Here is an 11,693-nt window from a genome sequence, read left to right on the forward strand (position 1 = left end):
ATTTTCAGCTTAAAAAAAAAAAACTAAATTTATGCATAAAATTATAGCTGCATTTATTATAAGAATAATTTTAAACATACATTACCACACGCGCTCTTAAGTTTAATTGCTACTGATAAAATCCGTTCATTTGAACTGAATTTTTCATTTGAAATGCAAACAAAGAGAGATTTTACTGCTTTTTCTAAAAGTGAAGTGGCTACGAAAAACAATTCAAGGTCATTTCATTCGTAAAATGCTTTTAACAAGTTTGAAATGTTTTGGGAAATAGGGGGAGGTGGATCGCAAAGAAAAGTTGGATAAATTCACTCTGGAATTTTTCAAGTTATTTTACGAAGAAATTTCGAAAATGCTCCTCGAAAAAATTCGTAAAATAGAGAAATTCGTGAAATGGAAGTTCGTTCAATAGAAGTCCGACTGTATTTTATACAGCAACTCATAAAATTATAGATGCTGAAAAAAACCAATTATTAATCATCTGAATTGAATCTTACTGAATCGGAAACTTAAATATTGAAGTCATTCTTTCGAACAATTAAGATGTGTACTTCGTGGAAATTCGATCTATAACAAAAACTTACTCAATTTGATATCATTTATTTTGCTCACCTTACAGCGTTGAAACAGATACTACAGAAACACTTTTTGCCCATATGTACTTTTTTTTTAAATCTGAAAACAATAACATTAGTTTAATTATGTTCCCTTATCGGGAAATTTCAATCTAAATCTTAAATGAATCCTAGAAAAAAGATAGTCAAACAAAAAATAATCGAAAACTAAATTGCAAGTATAACACTTTTATTTTTAACTAATTTGTAATATTACAACACAAGATGAAATAGAAATTTAATCTGTACATTATGTAAAAAATTTAACACGAATTACAAAATTGAACTTCAATAATCCAATAGCAAAAATTTCACAATATCAAATACACGATATCAAAATTATGCAATACAGCACCCTATCAAAATGCGCTACCAATTTAAATTGGATAAATTTGAAGCGGCAAACTACAGAAAAAACACATTTCAAATACAAGCAGAACATATTACATAGAATAGAAATATATTACAGTAAATTAAATGCTAAGTTTGAAAAACTTTGCTGAAAGAACAAAGCAAATGACAGGGACAATAAAAGCTTTGGTGACTGAGAGCAGTTAATCTGAAGGTTTGTTTTAAACTATTAAATCTGACATAAAAATGTGATAAACATAATTTTTCTCAAGAGACAAAAGAACACCTGGATCAAACTAGCCTTCATGGAGGACTTTGTTGCAACTAACCCGCATTCGCGTAACATGGAGAGGAAAACCATGAAGACCTCCCACGGTTAGCCCGACGGTGTTGGGATTTTAACCCACTATCAGTCTACCACTAAGGACATTTTATGTCAGCACTTTTTTCTGTGTGAGTACACGTTATACGTCAACAGCAGCAGATTCTGGCGAGTCTTAACTTGAGCCACCTCATTGGGAGGGTAAAAACGAATCTGTTCTTTTCCCATTTGGTAAAGACTGCAGAACAACTTCGAGAAGCTCTTTCATCTGGATATCACAAACTCATGAATCTGAAAAATTATCAATATTCAATTTTTGCAAAATAAGATTCAGTTTACATAGAGAAGGCTTTGGATAAGAGAAAAAAATAAAGGTTATCGTCTCACCTATTAGACCAGCAAGGAAACAAGTTCTTTTGTCGGAAGAAGTCATTCAGTTCTCGAGATAGAAAACTGCATGAAAAGCTGCACTAATTCTTTTTTTCGAAGCTTGTGCAGTTGTAGCTTCCCAAAACGTGTCCATCAGCCGCATATCAAGAATACAGTCAATTCTGAAAAATACAACACACACAAGCAGTATCTATGCACAAAAACAAAAGGAGAAATTAAACTAAAGCAATAAGGTAAAATAAACCAATATTTAAACCAGCTTCGAAAGAAAAAAAATACTCAATTAACTTTAAAAGTTTGAATTTTAAACCAGATTTAAGTACCTTTTAATGTTATCATCATACATATATATTATTGTACAGTGAGAAAACGCTACGTTGGCGTTTTTATACATTAATTTTCCTTTTGTGCTTTAATTTTCATTCAATTTTGAATGCTTTTGCCAATTACAGAAGATTTCTTAGAGTTAATTTTAAGAAATGACAAAAGAATGCAAACAATCAATTAAGAGTTCCAGTTGAGTTTTAATTTAGAAACAAAACGATCAGAAGAAACTAAATCCATACTTAAAAATAATCATAAACAATTTCAATAATCTGCAAATTTAAAAAGATAAATGAAATAAGATCTTTAAATATGCTCAGAGATAAAAATCCATCAGAAATAGATTTAAAATAAAGTTACACAATTTAAATAAATTTGAATAATTTCGTTACAAGATTAATTGAATAATTTTAATTGAATAATTTACGATTTAATAATTATAGTCTTTCAATATTATGCTAAAAACTTAAATATAACAAGTTTTAAATGTAACTACATATTTTTACACAGATTTCTTACCTTGATAATTAGTGCTTCCATACATTGCAAAATAATAAAAACTAGTTTATACCTGCTTCAATCAACACTAGGTTTATTTCTTTCTCATAGAATCGAATTCTGTTGACTTAAAATGGGTTAACACTAAAAAATTTAATCCCAAAAAATTGACTCACTAACAAAAATTCGGTAATTAAAAATTAGCTTTCTTGAAAAATTCCGTTTAACCGTTTGAGTGCGGATGTGCCAAAAATGCGGAAATCTTGTTTTGAACCAAAAATGCGGAGACACTGCTGTTGGTTAGTATAGGTTGGTTAGTGGTTGGTAGGTAGTAGTTAGTAGTAGTTGGTTAGTAGTTGGTTAGTAGTGTTGTACGCATTTCATTCCGCACTCTTAGCATATATAAGAAAACTCTTCAGCACTCAAACGGTTGATAGTGAGAAAAGTGAAATTAAACTTAGGGTAATTCTAGGCCAAGTGAAACCTCATCAGAACGCATAAGCGATTTACTCTACAGCCGCTCGTGGGCCAAAGACTTTCGTCATTAATATCTTCAAATCGTTCCGTTTTCCATAGACACGTCTTAATCTTTACCATAAAAATGATCTGATAAAGTTTTAGCTTCCCGAAACGTGTCCATCAGCAGGATATCAAGAAGACAGCAAATTCTGAAAATACAAGACAAAAAATCTGGTCCTACGCACAAAACAAAAATAAATTAAAAATCCAAACCAATCGGAAAGAATAAACCGATAGTATAGATAGTGTTCTCTACACTAGGAATCACTGCAAGCTCTTGACTGACTGCACCTCCGGGTAGCTGTTTTTGAGAATTTTGAAGCCAAAAGGATCACAATAAGATGACCATTCTGGTTTGAGATGCTAAAAATGAAAAGCGCATTAAGTGAAAAGTTCTCGGAAGGAGAAGGAAGAGAAAAAGTTACCATCTTACCTATTAGGCCAGCAAGAATGCGAATGAGTACTTCGTCATTAATATCTTCAAATCGTTCCGTTTTCCATAGACACGTCTTAATCTTTACTATAAAAATGATCTGATGAAGTTTTAACTTCCCGAAACGTGTCCATCAGCAGGATATCAAGAAGACAGTAAATTCTGAAAATACAAGACAAAAAAACTGGTCCTACGCACAAAACAAAAATAAATTAAAAATCCAAACCAATCAGAAAGAATAAACCGATAGTATAGATAGTGTTCTCTACACTAGGAATCACTGCAAGCTCTTGACTGACTGCACCTCCGGGTAGCTGTTTTTGAGAATTTTGAAGCCAAAAGGATCACAATAAGATGACCATTCTGGTTTGAGATGCTAAAAATGAAAAGCGCATTAAGTGAAAAGTTCTCGGAAGGAGAAGTAAGAGAAAAAGTTACCATCTTACCTATTAGGCCAGCAAGAATGCGAATGAGTACTTCGTCATTAATATCTTCAAATCGTTCCGTTTTCCATAGACACGTCTTAATCTTTACCATAAAAATGATCTGATGAAGTTTTAGCTTCCCGAAACGTGTCCATCAGCAGGATATCAAGAAGACAGTAAATTCTGAAAATACAAGACAAAAAAACTGGTCCTACGCACAAAACAAAAATAAATTAAAAATCCAAACCAATCAGAAAGAATAAACCGATAGTATAGATAGTGTTCTCTACACTAGGAATCACTGCAAGCTCTTGACTGACTGCACCTCCGGGTAGCTGTTTTTGAGAATTTTGAAGCCAAAAGGATCACAATAAGATGACCATTCTGGTTTGAGATGCTAAAAATGAAAAGCGCATTAAGTGAAAAGTTCTCGGAAGGAGAAGGAAGAGAAAAAGTTACCATCTTACCTATTAGGCCAGCAAGAATGCGAATGAGTACTTCGTCATTAATATCTTCAAATCGTTCCGTTTTCCATAGACACGTCTTAATCTTTACTATAAAAATGATCTGATGAAGTTTTAGCTTCCCGAAACGTGTCCATCAGCAGGATATCAAGAAGACAGTAAATTCTGAAAATACAAGACAAAAAAATCTGGTCCTACGCACAAAACAAAAATAAATTAAAAATTCAAACCAATCAGAAAGAATAAACCGATAGTATAGATAGTGTTCTCTACACTAGGAATCACTGCAAGCTCTTGACTGACTGCACCTCCGGGTAGCTGTTTTTGAGAATTTTGAAGCCAAAAGGATCACAATAAGATGACCATTCTGGTTTGAGATGCTAAAAATGAAAAGCGCATTAAGTGAAAAGTTCTCGGAAGGAGAAGGAAGAGAAGAAGTTACCATCTTACCTATTAGGCCAGCAAGAATGCGATTGAGTACTTCGTCATTAATATCTTCAAATCGTTCCGTTTTCCATAGACACGTCTTAATCTTTGCCATAAAAATGATCTGATGAAGTTTTAGCTTCCCGAAAAGTGTCCATCAGCAGGATATCATGAAGACAGTAAATTCTGAAAAATACAACACACAAAAGCAGTATCTATGCACAAAACAAAAATGATAAATCAATGGAGATAATCAGACAATTTTGATGTAGCCCAAGATTTTGAACAGTATATAAGCACAGGTTCTAAAAGTTTTTATTTTTTGCAATTTTATACTTCATTATTTATATTTTCTAATATTAAATTTGATTTTCAAATAAAAGCATTTCGTTATTAAGAAAGTGTTGTCCCGTACATATAAATTTAGAAACGAAACGATCAGAAGAAACTAAATCCATACTTAAAAATAATCATAAACAATTTTAATAATCTGCTAATTTAAAAAGATAATTGAAATAAGATCTTTAAATATACTGAGAGATAAAAATCCATCAGAAATAGACTTAAAATAAAGTTACACAATTTAAATGACTTTGAATAATTTCGTTACAAGATTAATTGAATAATTTTAATTGAATAATTTACGATTTAATAATTTTAGTCTTTCAATATTATGCTAAAAACTTAAATATAACAAGTTTTAAATGTAACTACATATTTTTACACAGAGTTTTCTTACCTTGACGATTAGTGCTTCCATACATTGCAAAATAATAAAAACTAGTTTATACCTGCTTCAATCAACACTAGGTTTATTTCTTTCTCATAGAATCGAATTCTGTTGACTTAAAATGGGTTAACACTAAAAAATTTAATCCCAAAAAATTGACTCACTAACAAAAATTCGGTAATTAAAAATTAGCTTTCTTGAAAAATTCCGTTTAACCGTTTGAGTGCGGATGTGCCAAAAATGCGGAAATCTTGTTTTGAACCAAAAATGCGGAGACACTGCTGTTGGTTAGTATAGGTTGGTTAGTGGTTGGTAGGTAGTAGTTAGTAGTAGTTGGTTAGTAGTTGGTTAGTAGTGTTGTACGCATTTCATTCCGCACTCTTAGCATATATAAGAAAACTCTTCAGCACTCAAACGGTTGATAGTGAGAAAAGTGAAATTAAACTTAGGGTAATTCTAGGCCAAGTGAAACCTCATCAGAACGCATAAGCGATTTACTCTACAGCCGCTCGTGGGCCAAAGACTTTCGTCATTAATATCTTCAAATCGTTCCGTTTTCCATAGACACGTCTTAATCTTTACCATAAAAATGATCTGATGAAGTTTTAGCTTCCCGAAACGTGTCCATCAGCAGGATATCAAGAAGACAGTAAATTCTGAAAATACAAGACAAAAAATCTGGTCCTACGCACAAAACAAAAATAAATTAAAAATCCAAACCAATCAGAAAGAATAAACCGATAGTATAGATAGTGTTCTCTACACTAGGAATCACTGCAAGCTCTTGACTGACTGCACCTCCGGGTAGCTGTTTTTGAGAATTTTGAAGCCAAAAGGATCACAATAAGATGACCATTCTGGTTTGAGATGCTAAAAATGAAAAGCGCATTAAGTGAAAAGTTCTCGGAAGGAGAAGGAAGAGAAAAAGTTACCATCTTACCTATTAGGCCAGCAAGAATGCGAATGAGTACTTCGTCATTAATATCTTCAAATCGTTCCGTTTTCCATAGACACGTCTTAATCTTTACCATAAAAATGATCTGATAAAGTTTTAGCTTCCCGAAACGTGTCCATCAGCAGGATATCAAGAAGACAGCAAATTCTGAAAATACAAGACAAAAAATCTGGTCCTACGCACAAAACAAAAATAAATTAAAAATCCAAACCAATCGGAAAGAATAAACCGATAGTATAGATAGTGTTCTCTACACTAGGAATCACTGCAAGCTCTTGACTGACTGCACCTCCGGGTAGCTGTTTTTGAGAATTTTGAAGCCAAAAGGATCACAATAAGATGACCATTCTGGTTTGAGATGCTAAAAATGAAAAGCGCATTAAGTGAAAAGTTCTCGGAAGGAGAAGGAAGAGAAAAAGTTACCATCTTACCTATTAGGCCAGCAAGAATGCGAATGAGTACTTCGTCATTAATATCTTCAAATCGTTCCGTTTTCCATAGACACGTCTTAATCTTTACTATAAAAATGATCTGATGAAGTTTTAACTTCCCGAAACGTGTCCATCAGCAGGATATCAAGAAGACAGTAAATTCTGAAAATACAAGACAAAAAAACTGGTCCTACGCACAAAACAAAAATAAATTAAAAATCCAAACCAATCAGAAAGAATAAACCGATAGTATAGATAGTGTTCTCTACACTAGGAATCACTGCAAGCTCTTGACTGACTGCACCTCCGGGTAGCTGTTTTTGAGAATTTTGAAGCCAAAAGGATCACAATAAGATGACCATTCTGGTTTGAGATGCTAAAAATGAAAAGCGCATTAAGTGAAAAGTTCTCGGAAGGAGAAGTAAGAGAAAAAGTTACCATCTTACCTATTAGGCCAGCAAGAATGCGAATGAGTACTTCGTCATTAATATCTTCAAATCGTTCCGTTTTCCATAGACACGTCTTAATCTTTACCATAAAAATGATCTGATGAAGTTTTAGCTTCCCGAAACGTGTCCATCAGCAGGATATCAAGAAGACAGTAAATTCTGAAAATACAAGACAAAAAAACTGGTCCTACGCACAAAACAAAAATAAATTAAAAATCCAAACCAATCAGAAAGAATAAACCGATAGTATAGATAGTGTTCTCTACACTAGGAATCACTGCAAGCTCTTGACTGACTGCACCTCCGGGTAGCTGTTTTTGAGAATTTTGAAGCCAAAAGGATCACAATAAGATGACCATTCTGGTTTGAGATGCTAAAAATGAAAAGCGCATTAAGTGAAAAGTTCTCGGAAGGAGAAGGAAGAGAAAAAGTTACCATCTTACCTATTAGGCCAGCAAGAATGCGAATGAGTACTTCGTCATTAATATCTTCAAATCGTTCCGTTTTCCATAGACACGTCTTAATCTTTACTATAAAAATGATCTGATGAAGTTTTAGCTTCCCGAAACGTGTCCATCAGCAGGATATCAAGAAGACAGTAAATTCTGAAAATACAAGACAAAAAAATCTGGTCCTACGCACAAAACAAAAATAAATTAAAAATTCAAACCAATCAGAAAGAATAAACCGATAGTATAGATAGTGTTCTCTACACTAGGAATCACTGCAAGCTCTTGACTGACTGCACCTCCGGGTAGCTGTTTTTGAGAATTTTGAAGCCAAAAGGATCACAATAAGATGACCATTCTGGTTTGAGATGCTAAAAATGAAAAGCGCATTAAGTGAAAAGTTCTCGGAAGGAGAAGGAAGAGAAGAAGTTACCATCTTACCTATTAGGCCAGCAAGAATGCGATTGAGTACTTCGTCATTAATATCTTCAAATCGTTCCGTTTTCCATAGACACGTCTTAATCTTTGCCATAAAAATGATCTGATGAAGTTTTAGCTTCCCGAAAAGTGTCCATCAGCAGGATATCATGAAGACAGTAAATTCTGAAAAATACAACACACAAAAGCAGTATCTATGCACAAAACAAAAATGATAAATCAATGGAGATAATCAGACAATTTTGATGTAGCCCAAGATTTTGAACAGTATATAAGCACAGGTTCTAAAAGTTTTTATTTTTTGCAATTTTATACTTCATTATTTATATTTTCTAATATTAAATTTGATTTTCAAATAAAAGCATTTCGTTATTAAGAAAGTGTTGTCCCGTACATATAAATTTAGAAACGAAACGATCAGAAGAAACTAAATCCATACTTAAAAATAATCATAAACAATTTTAATAATCTGCTAATTTAAAAAGATAATTGAAATAAGATCTTTAAATATACTGAGAGATAAAAATCCATCAGAAATAGACTTAAAATAAAGTTACACAATTTAAATGACTTTGAATAATTTCGTTACAAGATTAATTGAATAATTTTAATTGAATAATTTACGATTTAATAATTTTAGTCTTTCAATATTATGCTAAAAACTTAAATATAACAAGTTTTAAATGTAACTACATATTTTTACACAGAGTTTTCTTACCTTGACGATTAGTGCTTCCATACATTGCAAAATAATAAAAACTAGTTTATACCTGCTTCAATCAACACTAGGTTTATTTCTTTCTCATAGAATCGAATTCTGTTGACTTAAAATGGGTTAACACTAAAAAATTTAATCCCAAAAAATTGACTCACTAACAAAAATTCGGTAATTAAAAATTAGCTTTCTTGAAAAATTCCGTTTAACCGTTTGAGTGCGGATGTGCCAAAAATGCGGAAATCTTGTTTTGAACCAAAAATGCGGAGACACTGCTGTTGGTTAGTATAGGTTGGTTAGTGGTTGGTAGGTAGTAGTTAGTAGTAGTTGGTTAGTAGTTGGTTAGTAGTGTTGTACGCATTTCATTCCGCACTCTTAGCATATATAAGAAAACTCTTCAGCACTCAAACGGTTGATAGTGAGAAAAGTGAAATTAAACTTAGGGTAATTCTAGGCCAAGTGAAACCTCATCAGAACGCATAAGCGATTTACTCTACAGCCGCTCGTGGGCCAAAGACTTTCGTCATTAATATCTTCAAATCGTTCCGTTTTCCATAGACACGTCTTAATCTTTACCATAAAAATGATCTGATGAAGTTTTAGCTTCCCGAAACGTGTCCATCAGCAGGATATCAAGAAGACAGTAAATTCTGAAAATACAAGACAAAAAATCTGGTCCTACGCACAAAACAAAAATAAATTAAAAATCCAAACCAATCAGAAAGAATAAACCGATAGTATAGATAGTGTTCTCTACACTAGGAATCACTGCAAGCTCTTGACTGACTGCACCTCCGGGTAGCTGTTTTTGAGAATTTTGAAGCCAAAAGGATCACAATAAGATGACCATTCTGCTTTGAGATGCTAAAAATGAAAAGCGTATTAAGTGAAAAGTTCTCGGAAGGAGAAGGAAGAGAAAAAGTTACCATCTTACCTATTAGGCCAGCAAGAATGCGAATGAGTACTTCGTCATTAATATCTTCAAATCGTTCCGTTTTCCATAGACACGTCTTAATCTTTACCATAAAAATGATCTGATGAAGTTTTTGCTTCCCGAAACGTGTCCATCAGCAGGATATCAAGAAGACAGTAAATTCTGAAAATACAAGACAAAAAAACTGGTCCTACGCACAAAACAAAAATAAATTAAAAATCCAAACCAATCAGAAAGAATAAACCGATAGTATAGATAGTGTTCTCTACACTAGGAATCACTGCAAGCTCTTGACTGACTGCACCTCCGGGTAGCTGTTTTTGAGAATTTTGAAGCCAAAAGGATCACAATAAGATGACCATTCTGGTTTGAGATGCTAAAAATGAAAAGCGCATTAAGTGAAAAGTTCTCGGAAGGAGAAGGAAGAGAAAAAGTTACCATCTTACCTATTAGGCCAGCAAGAATGCGAATGAGTACTTCGTCATTAATATCTTCAAATCGTTCCGTTTTCCATAGACACGTCTTAATCTTTACCATAAAAATGATCTGATGAAGTTTTAGCTTCCCGAAACGTGTCCATCAGCAGGATATCAAGAAGACAGTAAATTCTGAAAATACAAGACAAAAAATCTGGTCCTACGCACAAAACAAAAATAAATTAAAAATCCAAACCAATCAGAAAGAATAAACCGATAGTATAGATAGTGTTCTCTACACTAGGAATCACTGCAAGCTCTTGACTGACTGCACCTCCGGGTAGCTGTTTTTGAGAATTTTGAATCCAAAAGGATCAGAATATGATGACCATTCTGCTTTGAGATGCTAAAAATGAAAAGCGTATTAAGTGAAAAGTTCTCGGAAGGAGAAGGAAGAGAAAAAGTTACCATCTTACCTATTAGGCCAGCAAGAATGCGATTGAGTACTTCGTCATTAATATCTTCAAATCGTTCCGTTTTCCATAGACACGTCCTAGGCTTTACCATAAAAATGATCTGATGAAGTTTTAGCTTCCTGAAATGCGTCCATCAGCAGGATATCATGAAGACAGTAAATTCTGAAAAATACAACGCACAAAAGCAGTATCTATGCACAAAACAAAAGTGATAAATCAATGGAGATAATCAGACAATTTTGATGTAGCCCAAGACTTTGAACAGTATATAAGCACAGGTTCTAAAAGTTTTCTTTGCAATTTTAATCTTCAATCTTAATTTGAAAAATGAGTAAAAACTACATCAGAATTTTTCTAAGTAATGTATGTACGCAGTGTTTTTTTAATTACAAAACATTTGAAAATAAGTGCCATCAGAATTTTTCGAGGTACTAACAGTAGGAAATTTTTTCCAACTTACAGCTTATGTAATGCGATTCTTTATACACCCATTTTTTAAAAACTTTAAAAATTTCCAAAGTACCAACAACTTCAAAATTTTCCTGATTCTAAACATTTTCAGAACTTTTAAAGCCAACAGATTCTAAATTTTTCAAAGTACAAAAAAATGGAAAATTTTTCAAAATCAGTTTGAATTTGTTTGAAAATTTTCCCATGACCCCAAACACCTACTGCTCCTTATATGTTCGTTTTTTCACACTAAAAAAATTTCTACGCACATACAACTTCAGAATATTTCTTCCAAAAAAAAAAAAAACAGATTCAGAATTTTTCAAACAAATTTGAATTTTTCAAAGCCAAGATAATTTTTAAAAAAAAATTTTTACTTCTTGTATACCAATTTCTTCCAACTAAAGTAATTTTTTATGTTGAAACATTTTCATAACTTTTCACAGAACAAATTTAAGTCGGGAACAAAGTCGGAACAAGTTGAAAA

At 32.7% G+C, this 11,693-nt stretch overlaps 1 long non-coding RNA gene across 2 annotated transcripts; it reads right to left on the reverse strand.

Annotated features, from left to right (window-relative positions):
* Positions 1 to 1,049: 1,049 nt before the first annotated feature.
* LOC147816968 (uncharacterized) lies at positions 1,050 to 10,625 on the reverse strand. Of its 2 annotated transcripts, XR_015429678.1 has the most exons (13): positions 10,311 to 10,625; positions 9,865 to 10,240; positions 8,219 to 9,794; positions 7,772 to 8,148; positions 7,326 to 7,701; positions 6,880 to 7,255; positions 6,434 to 6,809; positions 4,788 to 6,363; positions 4,341 to 4,717; positions 3,895 to 4,270; positions 3,449 to 3,824; positions 1,672 to 3,378; positions 1,050 to 1,575 (listed from the first exon to the last, which is right to left on the reverse strand). It is a non-coding gene; the product is annotated as an uncharacterized LOC147816968 (long non-coding RNA). The 2 variants fall into 2 exon arrangements; XR_015429675.1 differs by having other exon boundaries at positions 8,219 to 10,240.
* Positions 10,626 to 11,693: the final 1,068 nt, after the last annotated feature.

Source organism: Parasteatoda tepidariorum, chromosome 1 (genome assembly GCF_982258835.1).
Source record: "Parasteatoda tepidariorum strain Cologne lab strain chromosome 1, Ptep-v5.0, whole genome shotgun sequence".
NCBI lineage: Eukaryota > Metazoa > Arthropoda > Arachnida > Araneae > Theridiidae > Parasteatoda > Parasteatoda tepidariorum.